The sequence below is a fragment of the Gossypium hirsutum genome, chromosome D08 (genome assembly GCF_007990345.1).
Source record: "Gossypium hirsutum isolate 1008001.06 chromosome D08, Gossypium_hirsutum_v2.1, whole genome shotgun sequence".
Lineage (NCBI taxonomy): Eukaryota > Viridiplantae > Streptophyta > Magnoliopsida > Malvales > Malvaceae > Gossypium > Gossypium hirsutum.
In genome coordinates this window covers 57,469,706-57,484,875 of record NC_053444.1, presented here as the reverse complement: position 1 = coordinate 57,484,875, position 15,170 = coordinate 57,469,706, and the positions used below count along the sequence as shown (strand labels likewise).

The 15,170-nt window shown below is 32.9% G+C and overlaps 1 long non-coding RNA gene across 1 annotated transcript; it reads right to left on the bottom strand.

The window, feature by feature from the left end:
* Positions 1 to 3,288: 3,288 nt before the first annotated feature.
* Positions 3,289 to 14,728, bottom strand: LOC121219885 (uncharacterized). Its single transcript, XR_005916914.1, has 3 exons — positions 14,693 to 14,728; positions 14,540 to 14,590; positions 3,289 to 3,413 (listed from the first exon to the last, which is right to left on the bottom strand). It is a non-coding gene; the product is annotated as an uncharacterized lncRNA (long non-coding RNA).
* Positions 14,729 to 15,170: the final 442 nt, after the last annotated feature.

Sequence of the window (15,170 nt, the reverse complement as noted above, 5' to 3'; positions counted from 1 at the left end):
AGAACTGTGATTTTTATAGAGTAACAGATTTGTTATTATTAATAATTAATAGTGACTATCTGACTGACTGATTTAACATATCACTATAAAAAAATACTTTTTATAGTTCTTTCGTCTTCTTACATAATACTTTCTTTAGCGATGAGCGGTGTGTTTACCTCCGGTGAAATTAAAAATAATAGTAACGGTGAGATTAGTTAATATAATGGTAAAATTGGATATTATAGCGGTGAGATTAAAAATAATGATGGAGTGTGTGTTTAGATTCAAAAGTAACTGTAGCGGCAAGGTGAGAATAAAAAATAACTATTAAAGACATCAGATTAGAATTGATATATAATAGAATTTTTTAAAATTATTTTACTTTTTTAAAATTATTAAAATATGTGAATTTATTAATTCATTTAATAAAATATTAAAATATATCTTCTAATATTTTAATAAATTATATAATCAATTTAAATTATTTATTAGATAAAATGATAATTATTTTTAATTTTTTATAGTTAAATATTTTTTTATAACAATGATAAATATTATTTTCACAAATAGTAACATTATACTTTGATCAAATTTTGAAGTATCTAAACAAATGATTTTTAATAAAAAAATATAGTAACATAAGACATAACAAGTTTCATGATTACTAGAAATTAAGTTATGATACAAAATGTTTTTACAAATATGGATTCATTAAACTAGTTGCAATGGTTTCCCTTAACATCGTGTTTCAAGGTCACTTTCTCTGTTAGAAAAACTCGATTCACCTCTATCAAAATGACCTGAAGAGATTGGCATGTCAAATATATTCTCAAATTGTCGAAAATTCTCATCATTTGACAAAGCATGTCTTCGAATGTAATTATGCAAAACCATTGTTGCAATAACTATTAAAACTTGATTGTTGAATGAATAACTTAGAATATCTCTTAATATTGGCCATTTTTTTTCCACACTCCAAATGTTCGTTCAATCACAGAGCGTAACGAAGAATGGACATGATTAAAGGTTTCTTTTTTTCCAGATACTTGATGATTACCTCGATGAAAATCAGGTAAATGATATCGTTTCCCCCTATATGGACCTAGAAAACCTGCCATTTGTGGATATCCTGAATCCACAAGATAATATTTTCCTACAAAAAAGTAAAACATAATATCAAGTTTAAAAATAAATTAAAAATTTTAATATTTTTTATATAAAAATTAATTAAAAAATTAAAGTTCAACCTGGTGGAGTGTGTGGAAACTTTAACTCTTGTTTTCTAAGTGCTTGCAAAAAAATTCTACTATCATGTGTTATTCCTTCCCAACCAGGAAATGCAAAAATAAAGCACATGTTGAAGTCACAAACTGCCATAATATTTTGAGTTGGTTCACCTTTCCGTCCAATATAAGGTATTTGACAAGAAGACGAAATGCATGCTTTTATGTGTGTTCCATCTATGGTCCCAATACAATCCTTTAAAATAAATACAAGTAATGAGATAAAAGTTAGAAATAATTTATATTTTAAAAATATAAAGATTGTGTAAATTTTACCTTAAAGTGAGACCAATATCTTGTATCATGTCGAATATGGTTCAGTACTTCCTCGAATTGACCTTCAGTGGGTTTAATCGTGTCTATTCCCATTCGAGCAAATATATGCAACATATTAGTAAAAATTCGACTAACAGTTTCCCCAGATCGTTGAAATCGCTCTGTTGCATTTGAATTTGATTCTCTATTTCCAAGAATGTACAATGATAATGCTAACTTTTCCATCGCTGATACTTTCCCATTCTTTAAGCCATAATTTGTTTGCAAATCATGCAACAAGCTGTGAAATATATTGTTTGGCATCCTAAAACTATTCATGCAACGATCATCGTGCCCATTTAATACTTTGCCCACCCATATTTGACCTGTATAATTTGAATCCATACGTGGTTGCATAGTGAAATAAGTTTCATGGTGTACCAATACACTGCTTAACACATATTCTTCCTCTTCATGATAATTGTTGTGCTCAACTTGGGTAACAATTGTGGCTATTCTTCGTTGAGCTTCTTTACTTAATTCAGGGGTATCATAAATCATATCAAAACTATTATACATATTGTTAAATTCATCCATAACCTGAAAAAGTAATCAAATGAAAATAAATTAATATTTTGTGACATTCTATACAACACAGAAACTTGATTAAAAGCATAGCATAAAAATAGCAAACATAAAAAGTATCATACATTAGTTTTACATATAAAAAAGTAGTATAGTTATATTACAATAATAATTCTAAGGAGCTTATGGTGGAGGTGGTTGATGGTATGGTTGGAAGGGAAATGAGGATGTTGCTACCAAGGATGAAAATGATGCAATTGGATTTTGTTCAGCATACTCACGTCGAAGCCACCAAACCCTATCATCTGGATCTAAGTTCAAAAACACTTCTCGTTTCATCGGTATTTGGAACATTTTGGTGGCAAAATAGTACAGTTCATCTTTTTTTGGAATTTCATCTCCCAAAGCACGCAAAGCATCTATTGCATTTGAAATAGTATATTGAGAGTGAGGAAAAATAATTTCATTCATTAACTTCCTTGGACTAGCCATACTCTCACACAATTTCTCAATCTGAGTAGTTAATGTATTTCTTGATGATTTTCTACTTGAACTTGATTTTTTCCTTTACCGTGTACAGCCCCAAGTGTTTGCTTTATTCGATTAGGAATTTCATGAGAAGGGTTTGATGGTACCTCATCAGGAGGAGTACCTTCATTCTCGTTACTATGTTCATCTGAATCACCAAATCCCTTATTAGGTGCATCATCTTCCATAGGAACCCCACTTGGAAGAACACTAGACGAAGGTGCCCATACGTTCTCTCTAGTGGCTACAATGCCACCAAACATTTGCCACATTAACTCATTTAATCGTGGTTCAATTCCTTTCTTCTTAAATCCTTTAAAATCAGGATTTTCCTACATAACATGTTAAATGTTAAATGTTATACTAAGATTTTTATAATTGTAAATTATTAATTTCAATAAACTTTATGCATTAAAATAATGACAAAGTTAACACTAACCTGTATTTTTGCAGCCCACCATTCTTCGGTAGCATCGACCGTCTTTTTAGATGGACACCATCCAATACCTGTAGATTCCTTAAGCAACTCCCTCCATAACCTCCATTCCTTTCTTAATGTATCCCACTTATTTTTCAATTAAGGTTTTCCATAATTTTTTTGTGTTTTTGCTTGAAAAAGAGCAATGACATTTTCCCATCCTTCAGATGAGTTGTCGGTCTATTACCAGTATTGACTTCATTCACGCAAAGCTCACAAAATATCAACGTCAGCTCATCATCCCAAACAACTTTTGTTGCTAAGGTACTATCTCCCTCCACAAAATTTCGTGTCTTTACCATCTATTATTATTTTGATTTTAAATGTCAACCGACATAAAACCATAAATATATAATTAGATATAATATAATTTCATAAAAAATAAGAATAATATATCACAAATGGATGAAAGCCATAAGATGAACACTAAAGAAAAAATTCTCAAAGATCCATGGTAAACAATAACGAGGATATAGAAAGGATAATTGATTATGACTATCTTTTCAAAATGAATAAAGGCATTTTGATTTTTTTGTTGGGTTTTTGGTTTTCTTGTTTGCCTTATCTTTGAAGAGCTCTAAACAACTAAATATTTCACAATTTTTTGTTGGGTTATTGAAAAAAAACTTAAAAGCTGTTTTTTTTTGTAAGCAAGAAGATTATGCAATCGATTTGTTCATCTTTAAAGCTTTACTTGAACTATTGTTTTCTTTGTTCATCTTTAAAGCTTTACTTGAACTATTGTTTTCTTTTCACTTTAGTCATCTATGGTAGAGTTGCAAGAATTTTGCTTTTTTTGGCATGAAATTCTCTTCTTTGTAATTTTTTTCGTTTAAATTTGGTTGTGTTTATTTTTTATTTTTTGCTTAAAAATAGAGTCTTTGATTCAACTGGTTCAAGTTCTCTGCACATTTGGGGTTGTTCTATATCTTCACAAGAAAGGTAATTCCCTAATTTGTTTCACAAATCCTATAATTTTTTATTATCATGGTTTAAGTTCAAAATTAGTATCTTTCAAGAAAAATATTGCATCTTCATGCTTCAAATAATTCGAATAAACTGAATATAAACTATATTTTTTATTTTTAAAATACACTACATATATATCTTTTATTTTTAAAATACACTACATATATATTTTTTATTTTTAAAATACACTACATATATTTTTTTATTTTTAAAATACACTAATACAGTGCAATTCCCCATTCCCATTTCCCCTCTTCCACTGATCAAAGTCCCAAACCCGGTGCCCTCCTCCCATTTCCCCTCTTCCACTGATCAAAGTCCCAAACCCGGTGCCCTCCTCCTATTTCCCATTCCCATTTCCCCTCTTCCACCGATCAAAGTCCCAGCCCACCTCCAACGATCAAAGTCCTGATCAGAGGTTAGAGTGGTGCTTCTACGTCTTCTACCTTTGAATTTCAAAGGTATGTTAACTTTTAAAAGGGAGTTTGATGCCTGTTATTCAAGATTGAATGAGTGGCTAATCAATAATAGCCTGTGAAGATGAAAAATGATACGAGCCAAGGAGGTGACACTCAAGGGGTTGTTTTTCCTAGTGGTCCAATCACTCGAAGCAAGGCACAATAATTAAAATCAAAGATGAATGCTTTTGTCCAAGACTTTGTTGTTACAAATTTAAGTCATCATGTTCGTGACGTTGACAAATACGGGAATGCAATTCACTGGACCAATCTTGGGATAGTGAAAGCCCATAAATTGGTGGATTAATCTTTTATGTATCTTATTATTATTATTTACTTAATTCTCATTGGTTGGGACACATCACTTATGAGTTAAGTAATTTTATTGGTTAGGTTATTATTTATTTATTTTCTTAGATAATTTTAAAGAGTTTTTATTAGGATTCAATTACTCTTGAAAGAGTTTTATTAGGATTCAATTACTCTTATAATTTTCCTATAAATAGGCTTTTTTTTTTCTACACATTGGAGGGTGAATAAAAAAAGAAAGTATTTTGTTTTCTTCCAAATTTGTGTGAGGCAAATTTTTGAGAGTAGAGTGATTCTTCTCTTGCTAATTAGTTTGGAGTTTGTTACTTTCGAGGGTATTTCGGAGTTACAAATATTCAATTTTTTTTCCCGTTCATCGGTGTTTCTAGAGGTTCTTCTTCTAGAGGTTTCGTAGGGAGCTGCTCAATCATTAGCGTTTTTGGTTACAAGTTAACCAAGGGTTCCATAGGGCAAATCTATCATTTTTTCTTTTTTTTATTTATTATTATTTAAATAATTTTATTTATTCTCATTTTATTTCTAATTTGTGTTTCTCTTGTGTCTAGATCTGGGTTTTCCGCATCAGTTGGTATCAGTTTCAGGCCATTCGATGTTATTTTTGAAGCTAAAATCAAATCCGAAACGAGTCAAAATACCAAAAACACTTTTCATCGGCTTCGTCGATTCTTTTTTTTTTGAAGTTTGTGTTTATTATCCTCTTATTCTTTAAATAAAAAACAGCAAAAAAAAGCAAAAAGCGCAAAAAAAAAGTTGCCTACCTTTCATACGTAAGTTTCTTCTTTTCCTATTATTGTTATTATTTTTATTTTTATTTTTCCCAAAATTGAATTTCTTTTCCTTCTTCTTTTCTTGACTCAAGTATAATTAAAACTTCAATTTTTGAAAATCTTAAGACACCAAACGTTTCCGAATTTTGTTTTTTTTTTAAAAATTGGGTAGAGTTTTCTTAAGTGTTCTTCTTATTAAAGCTTTTCTTTGACTCTAGAGTTAGGGATCGTTGCAGGTCTACATTTTTTTTTGTTTCTCTTACGCTTTCTAACACTTTGTTTCTTCTTGTGTTAGCAGATATTAAAGGCACGCACAATTCCTTCATCCGTGTAGCCTCCATTACAAATTGCCTCGTCAAGTTTATTGGCCTCTTAGAGCAATTAGGGTCTTCATTGTCTCTTTGAAGTTTGCACTTCCGTTATTTAATCTTGATTAGTAACCCTCTCCAAACATATTTACAAGTTTTGAATCATTCAGAGAGTTATTCTTTTGAGAGCTAACGAGTGAGGTTATTATTATTTTTCTTTCTTGTTCCTGTTTGTTTGATCTTTCACAGATACCATGCCGCTCACTAGATCCCAAACTAGTAAAAATGAAGAGGATGAGCAAAAAGAGAGAACGATCCTTTGGTCGAGTTGTTACAAAAAGAGATGAAAAAGTTGCAAACTCAATTCGAACATCGCATGACCCAGATGTTACAAGAGCAAATGGAGTATCTTGATACAAAACTTACAACTCAAGAGAGATACATTGCCGATAATTACAAGAAGTTGAACGAAGCCTTTATAAGCCGATCAAATTCGCGAGATCGAACTTTTAAACGAAGGGAGGATCATGTTTTTGATGATAACTTTGAGTCCGAGTATGTACCAGGAGAAAGGTTGGAATGAAACAATGACACCCCCAAACTAAAATTTCCTTCTTTCTCAGGGAAGAATGATCCTGATGCTTACCTTGATTGGGAGGAAAAGATGGAAGCAGTCTTTGCTTGTTACAATTACTCTGATGAGAAAAAGGTAACATACGCTGTCGCTGAGTTCATTAATTATGCACTAACATGGTGGAATCAATTATGTAAAAGTAGGATTCTTTATAGAGAGCAACTTGTTACTACTTAGGTTGAAATGAAGCGCATCTTGCGAAAACGGTTTGTTCCACCATACTATTATCAAGAACTCCATCAAAGACTCCAACATCTTGTTCAAGGAGATAGATCTGTGGATGACTACTACAAAGAGATGGAGACTATTCAGATTAGAGCCAATCTTGTTGAAGAGGCTGAGGTGACTATGGCTAGATTCCTTGCCGGCCTAAAGCCTGAGATTGCAAATCGAGTTGAGTTACAACACTACATAGATGTTGAAGAGATGCTTCAAACCGCACTCACCATTGAAAAGTAATTACGAAAGAAAGGGACAACGAGGGGTGTTAGTTCAGTTTCTAATCCTGCTTGGAGAGGAAATTGGCAAAAACAAGATGATAGATTGTGGAATGGGAGATATGCACAGTTCAAGCCAAATGAGCCTAGAACTTACTCCAAAGATAGAGGTATGCCTAATTCACTTAAAGGTTCTACTTCTACTAATCAAGCTCCATCTTCTTCTTCTACTTCTCCTAGTGCCATTAAGCAGCAAAAAGATATTACCTGCTTCAAATGCCAAGGAAGGGTCACTATGCTCGAGAATGCCCTAATAAAAAGTCATTGGTGATTCGAGAAGATGGTGAGGTTGATTTTGAGTCTGATAACGAAGATGAGATGCCTCCTTTGGAAGATGTTGATGATGTGCATACTCATGATGAGTATGAAGAATACTTGGAGTATGGTGAGAAAGCACTTGTTGCTCGAAGGGCTTTAAATGTCCAGTTTAAAGAGGAAGGGCGCGAACAAAGAGATAACATTTTCCACAAGAGATGTTTGATTAGTAGACAACCTAGTTCATTGATCATCGATAGTGGAAGTTGCACCAATGTGGTAAGTTCTTCCCTTGTTGAGAAATTTGGCCTACCTTGTGTGAAGCATCCAATGCCATACCGCTTGCAATGGCTGAATGATAGTGGGGAGGTAAAAGTATCTAAACAATGCTTAGTTTCATTTTCCATTTATAGATACTCTGATAAAGTTTTGTGTGATGTTGTTCCAATGCAAGCTGGGCACATATTACTTAGGCGGCCATGGCAGTTTGATTGACGAGTAAATCATGATAGTTTCATTAACCAATATACCTTTGTGTTCCTTGGAAAGAAGTTTACTTTGGCTCCACTTCCTCCTCAAGAAATCTACAATGATCAAATCAAACTTGCTAGTGAGATGGGTAAGGGAAGTGAGGTAAAACCATTGAAAAATGCTGAAAGTAAAGAGGCCCTTAGTGTTAAAAGCCAACTTAAAGGCCCAACATTGGTAAGTGATTGCACACACAAGTCACGAGATGAGAAAGTGAGTTTATTCGCTAGGTTTTGAGATATCAAATTTGCTCTTTGTACAAAACAAACATTTGTAATTATTAGGTTTAGGAAAAACTTCGTTTTGACTAACCCTAATACACATTTGCCTAGTTGTTTTGTTTATCTTTTGCAGGATTTTGAGGATGTATTTCCTTCTGAAATGCCTAAGGGATTACCTCCTTTACGAGGGATTGAACATCAAATTAACTTTGTACCTGGTTCTAGTATTTCGAATAGAACAGTCTATCGAAGCAATCCTGAAGAAACTAAGGAGTTGCAAAGGCAAATTGAAGATCTCTTAGAGAAAGGGTTGATTTGTGAGAGTCTAAGCCTTTGTGCGGTCCCTGTACTTCTCGTCCCAAAAAAAGATGGTTCTTGGAGAATGTGTGTTGATTGTCGTGCTGTTAATAAGATCACGGTAAAGTATCGATATCCAATTCCCCGATTAGATGATATGTTGGATGAGCTTAATGGTGCATGTATTTTCTTTAAAATTGATTTAAAAAGTGGTTACTATCAAATAAGAATGAAACAAGATGATGAATGGAAAACTGCTTTTAAGACTAAGTATGGCCTGTATGAGTGGTTAGTCATGCCATTTGGTTTAACTAATGCTCCTAGCACATTCATGAGATTAATGAACCACATACTTAGACTTTTTTTAAGAAAATTTGTCGTTGTGTATTTTGATGACATACTGATTTATAGAAAAACTTTGAATGATCATGTTGGGCATGTTAAATTAGTATTGGATGTGTTAAGGCATGAACGACTCTTTGCTAATCTTGAAAAATGCACCTTTTGTATGGATAAGCTTGTTTTTTTGGGTTTTGTGATAAGTTCTACAGGAATCTATGTGAATGAGAAGAAGGTAAAGGCAATTAAAGAATGACCTATCCCTAAAACTTTTTCTGAGGTAAGGTCTTTCCTTGGGTTAGTCGGTTTCTACCGCAGGTTTGTTTGTAACTTTTCCACAATTGCTTCGACTTTGACTGCACTTATTAAAAAAGATGTGTCTTTTCATTGGACAGATAATCAAGAATTAGCATTTAATGAACTTAAAGATCAATTGTGTAATGCTCCTATTCTTGTTTTACCTAATTTTGAAAAGACCTTTGAGATTGAATGTGATGCTTCTGGTGTAGGTATAGGTGCCGTCCTCATGCAAGATAGTAAACCACTAGCCTACTTTAGTGAGAAAATTGGTGGAGCACATTTGAACTATTCGACCTATGATAAAGAGTTGTATGCCTTGGTAAGGGCATTAGAAGTTTGGCAACATTACCTTTTACCAAAGGAGTTTGTAATTCACACTGACCATGAATCACTTAAGCACTTAAAGGGATAAGGTAAGTTGAACAAGCGACATGCGAGGTGGGTTGAATTCATTGAATCTTTTCCTTATGTTATAAGGTATAAGAAAGGTAAAGATAATATTGCGGTTGATGCTCTATCAAGGAGGTACACTTTACTTAGTACTTTGCATACTAAGTTATTAGGTTTTGAGTATCTCAAATATTTATATGCCACTGATTCTGATTTTGCAAGCATTTATGACGCATGTGAACATGGTACATTTCACAAATTTTATAAGCATGATGGCTATCTTTTTCGAAATAATAGACTATGCTTACCAAAGTGTTCAATGCGAGAATTGTGGGTTCGAGAGGCTTATAGTGGTGGTCTTATGGGTCATTTTGGAGTCACTAAGACTTATGATGTTTTACATGAGCATTTTTATTGGCCTAACATGCAAAAACTTATTGAGAAAATTTGCTCTACTTGCATTACTTGTAAACAAGCTAAATCCACTGTGATGCCTCATGGTCTATATATTCCTCTTCCTGTTCCTAGTTCACCTTGGACTGACATTTCAATGGATTTTGTAATAGGTTTACCAAGGACAAAGCGTGGACGACATAGCATCTTTGTGGTTGTGGATCGATTTTCTAAAATGGCTCATTTCATTCCATGCCATAAGACTGATGATGCAACCTATGTTGCCGATCTATTTTTCCGTGAAGTTGTGAGATTACATGGAATCCCAAGGACTATCGTTTCCGATAGAAATGAAAAATTTCTTAGTCACTTTTAGAAGGTGTTATGGGGTAAGTTAGGTACTAAACTACTTTACTCTACTACATGCCACCCTCAAACTGATGGTCAAACCGATATGGTAAATCGAGTTTTGGGATCTTTGCTTAGAGCCATAATAGGTAAGAATGTTAAATCTTGGGAAGACTGGATACCCTATGTTGAGTTTGCTTATAATCGTTCTGTTCATTCTTCTACAGGTTTTACTCCTTTTGGGATTGTATATGGCTTTAATCCACTTACTGTTTTAGATTTGCTTCCTTTACCTTTAAATGAGATTGCTAATTTAGATGGTGAAAGGAAAGCTGATTTAGTGAAAGAGATCCATGAGAAGGCTCGTAAAGCCATTGAGAAAAAGAATGAGTCCAATGCACATCGAGCTAATAAAGGGCGAATGCAAGTCTTGTTTGAACCTGGAGATTGGGTATGGGTACATATGAGGAAGGAATGATTTCCTTCTAAGAGAAAGAATAAACTTGATGCACGAGGGGATGGACCATTCCAAGTACTCGAGAAAATAAATGACAATGCTTATCGCATTGATCTTCTTGATGAGTATAGTGTTAGTGCTACTTTCAATGTTTCTGATCTTTCTCCTTTTGAATTTGATGTAGGTTCAGATTCGAGGATGAATCTTCTTGAAGAGGGGGAGAATGATACGAGTCAAGGAGGTGACACTCAAGGGGTTGTTTTTCCTAGTGGTCCAATCACTCGAAGCAAGGCACAATAATTAAAATCAAAGATGAATGCTTTTGTCCAAGACTTTGTTGTTACAAATTTAAGTCATCATGTTCGTGACGTTGACAAATACGAGAATGCAATTCACTGGACCAATCTTGGAATAGTGAAAGCCCATAAATTGGTGGATTAATCTTTTATGTATCTTATTATTATTATTTACTTAATTCTCATTGGTTGGGACACATCACTTATGAGTTAAGTAATTTTATTGGTTAGGTTATTATTTATTTATTTTCTTAGATAATTTTAAAGAGTTTTTATTAGGATTCAATTACTCTTGAAAGAGTTTTATTAGGATTCAATTACTCTTGTAATTTGCCTATAAATAGGCTTGCTTTCTACACATTGGAGGGTGAATAAAAAAAGAAAGTATTTTGTTTTCTTCCAAATTTGTGTGAGGCAAATTTTTGAGAGTAGAGTGATTCTTTTCTTGCTAATTAGTTTGGAGTTTGTTACTTTTGAGGGTATTTTGGAGTTACAAATATTCAATTTTTTTTCCCGTTCATCGGTGTTTCTAGAGGTTCTTCTAGGGGTTTCGTAGGGAGCTGCTCAATCATTGGCGTTTTTGGTTACAAGTTAACCAAGGGTTCCATAGGGCAAATCTATCATTTTTTTATTATTATTTAACTAATTTTGTTTATTCTCGTTTTATTTCTAATTGTGTTTCTCTTGTGTCTAGATCCGGGTTTTCCGCATCAAAAAACCCCTCTGTTCCTTCTGTGCTCATGCAGTTGTACTTATCTCTTTCCATTTTGGAATTAAACACTATTTTTAGTTGTTAATGTAGTTGTGAAATCACGTAGCAATGGTTTAAGGGACTAATTGTTACAATCTAAATGTTTTTCTCTAAGATCTAGACAACTATATCTACTTTTGGGAAGTAAGCTAGTAATTTTTATTGATACTATTCTACTAGAGAACAATACTTATTTTTCTTAGGGAACAATGTAATCTACAAAGTATAATCTTCATAGTTCTTGCATTTGTAGTTTACTTCGCTTCAATTTACTTGAAGCAGCTAAAGCTTTATGTTTTACCCTTAAAAGAATAGTGATTGTATCTAATTTTTACTCAGAAGATGGCACAGTTATTTATCACATAATACTTGATAAAATTGAAATTTAAGCAGCTTGAAGTGTAGCTTTTGTTTTTTTTTTAAATATTTGAGGATTCTTAGCACATATAGGTCAATTTTTTCATCCTTTTTCTTTTTATGCTTTACTTCATTTTAGTATTTCGGTAAAATCATAGATTTTACATGTTCTATAATTTTTGTTAACATCATTAGAAAATCTGAAATGCATCACTTCAATTGTTAAGGTGTATTATGTTAATATGTTCTATTATTTCTGTCTCGATGCTTAAGACCTGGTATGTTGAAGTTATCTCCATTCCTTATTTTCTGCCAGATTTGTTTGTGGAAATTATAGGTTGTAATGACTTTTTGGAGTCATTTTACTTGATTTATTTTCCATTCATCTTTCTAAAGGAGTTAATAATGCAAGTATTTGATGGGTGTTGAATCCACCAATATAAACCTACGCCTTAATTTGTAAATTATGCAGTATAGGGAGTAGGGTCGATCCCTCAGAGACTGGTTTACTGTAAATTGTTGCTCTCTTGACCATATTTATGTCGGGGCAGCTGTCGTGCCCAAGAAATTCGGGGGGATAAAATTTGATGACTTGAAATAAATAGAAAAATAACGTAAAAAGTAAAAGTTGGAAACAGGATAATAAAAATAGTGAAATAAATATTAAGAAAAATTAATTAGAATAACCTCAGCTTTAGGCACGAATTTTCCTCGTCTTTGAACCGATCCTTGAAATTAGATGAACTCCTCTTTTCCAATAAGTTAGTTATAGCTACCAAGGACGCCTTGGACACCAACTCTTCCTTGTGTAAATTAGTTATGGAACATCCCATAACTAACCCTTACCAATCGAACAACCACGAAACATTCGTGATTTAGAACTCCGGCAGCTTTGCGTTCTAGAATAGCCTAGCTCGAACCAATGCCCTCAACCGCGTGGGACATTTAAATCCGGTTACTAATTCCCTTGACGGAACCAAACAACAATCTCCACTTGGCACGCCAATGTGTTCACATAAAACCGATTAGAAACGTTCCTTTCGGAATTCCAACTGTATGTCTAATCACACTAAATCAAACGACGTCTTTTTTAACTTAGTGTTGATCTGACTTTGTGAGTTGACAAAATCATACTCTTAATTCGGAGAAGTAATAAGTATTGGAATATTAGGAGTTAAATGGCTCGGGTTCGTAACTCACGGGTTTTGGCGAGGCTAATTTCAGCCTAAAGCTGAAAATGAGTTTAGTTGGCTAAGGTTTGGGGCATGTTGGTATTGGAATAATTAAATAAGATTGAATAAATGAAAAAAAAATTAAAGTGAGTGGTGAAGGTGACGCAAGGTTGGAAATTAATTGCTAACAAAAAAAAAGGAAAGAAAAGATTGAATTGCAAGAGATAAAAGCTTAATTTAAAAATGAAATGATTAAAAACTTGATGAAAAATTGTATGAAAAGACTTGATGAAAAACTTTGAAAAGAACTTGCTGCAAAACTTGATAAAAAAACTTGGTAATTAAAAACTTGATAAAAGAACTAGATGAAAAATACTTGAAGAAAGAAAAACACTTAATGAAAGACTTAATTGAAAGCTTGATTTATGAATTGATGATTAAAATGAACAATGTAGCCTATATTTATACTAGTATAGAAAATCAAGGAAAATATTCCATAATATAAAAAATATCCCAAAATAATCTCCCACTAAGTCAACAATTTCAGCTAATTAATCTTGGAAAAATTTTTCTTTGGCCCTCATTCTTTGCTTCTTTCTTCAATCTAGCCCAATTGTTTCCTTTTTCTTCTATTTAGCCCCAAATTGCATTCCTGCACAAAATTTAATAAATATAGCAAAATTAGTGGTGTATTTTCAGCTTTTAGATTTGTGCATAAGATTACTACATTTGATAAGATAGTTGGATTTCAGGTTAATGAATTAAATCTCCTTCTTCCTAGATTGATTGATTTGCAATTTTTATCATTTATAGCTTGTTTGCAGTTTTTGATTTGTTTAATTACTTGACTTATGTTCTTTGTTTATATATAGTCACAGATATATATATTGAATGGGGACTAATGCTATTGAAGCATGGGAGACTCCATTTGACTCCTATCCTAGTTCTTTTGAGGTACTATTTTCTAGTTCCTTTCACTTTTTTTCTGTTCTAACTTTGAATCAATTGTATAATTTGATCGTTATCGGGAATAATTACATGCATTTGTTTGTGTTTTTTTTTTTGCTTAAGCAAGTGTTAAAAGCCTTGGAAATTCAATTTGTGGCCTACAAGCTTGAAGTTATAATGTTTTTGAGTTTAGATGTTTAGGTAATTTCATTGTGTATGACTTAAAATTTTAGTTAGTAATAATATTACTAAATAGTGTGTAAAGCATGCTAAATGATAGGTCCAAAGATCAAAAGATAAAATGTTGTTGCCTATGGGATAAGGTCAGTATATCATTTAGAAACAGACTACTCAAAAGAAAAGCAATAACAATAACAACAATAATAACAGTGAGTGACAACAAACCATCTCACCCTGAAGGAAGAACAACACTTTTTAATCAACCATCCAATGTTGCAAACAATCTGCACAAAGCCATTGCCTCCAATTAGGTAAAAACATCCATCCTTTTACTTTTAACAAAGAATTTAACTTAGAGGAAAAACTGTTTTAAAGAATAAATATACCTTGCATCACTATACATATTACTATCTAAGAGTGCACTAATTAATGTAGACTTCCCTTGTTAATTGAGAAAAAGGGTAAATGTTGAACATGAGAAAATAGAGGGAAAAAACACAAGATATCTCTAACTTGTTAGTCTGATTGAAGAAACAAAATATCCTAAGCTCCCACAACCAAGAACAAAGCAAAAAAGAGGGGAGAAACCAGCAAAAACGGGGGACAAACTAGCAAGAACAAGGGAGAAACCAGCAAGAATGAGGGGAGAAACTGCTGTTTTGTTCCCAAATCTGAAAACAAATAAGATTGGGAAAGAAATTAGTTTAACATCTAAGGATAAAATGTTAAAATAATAAATTAAAGTATGAGTATTTTTGTCTTCTAAAAATACCTATTGCCCCAGCTAGAGCTGATTGGAGCTTTTAGCACCAATGGAGATAAGGCTGTCCAGTGCAGCAGAAATTTCTCACTGTGTTGGAAGCC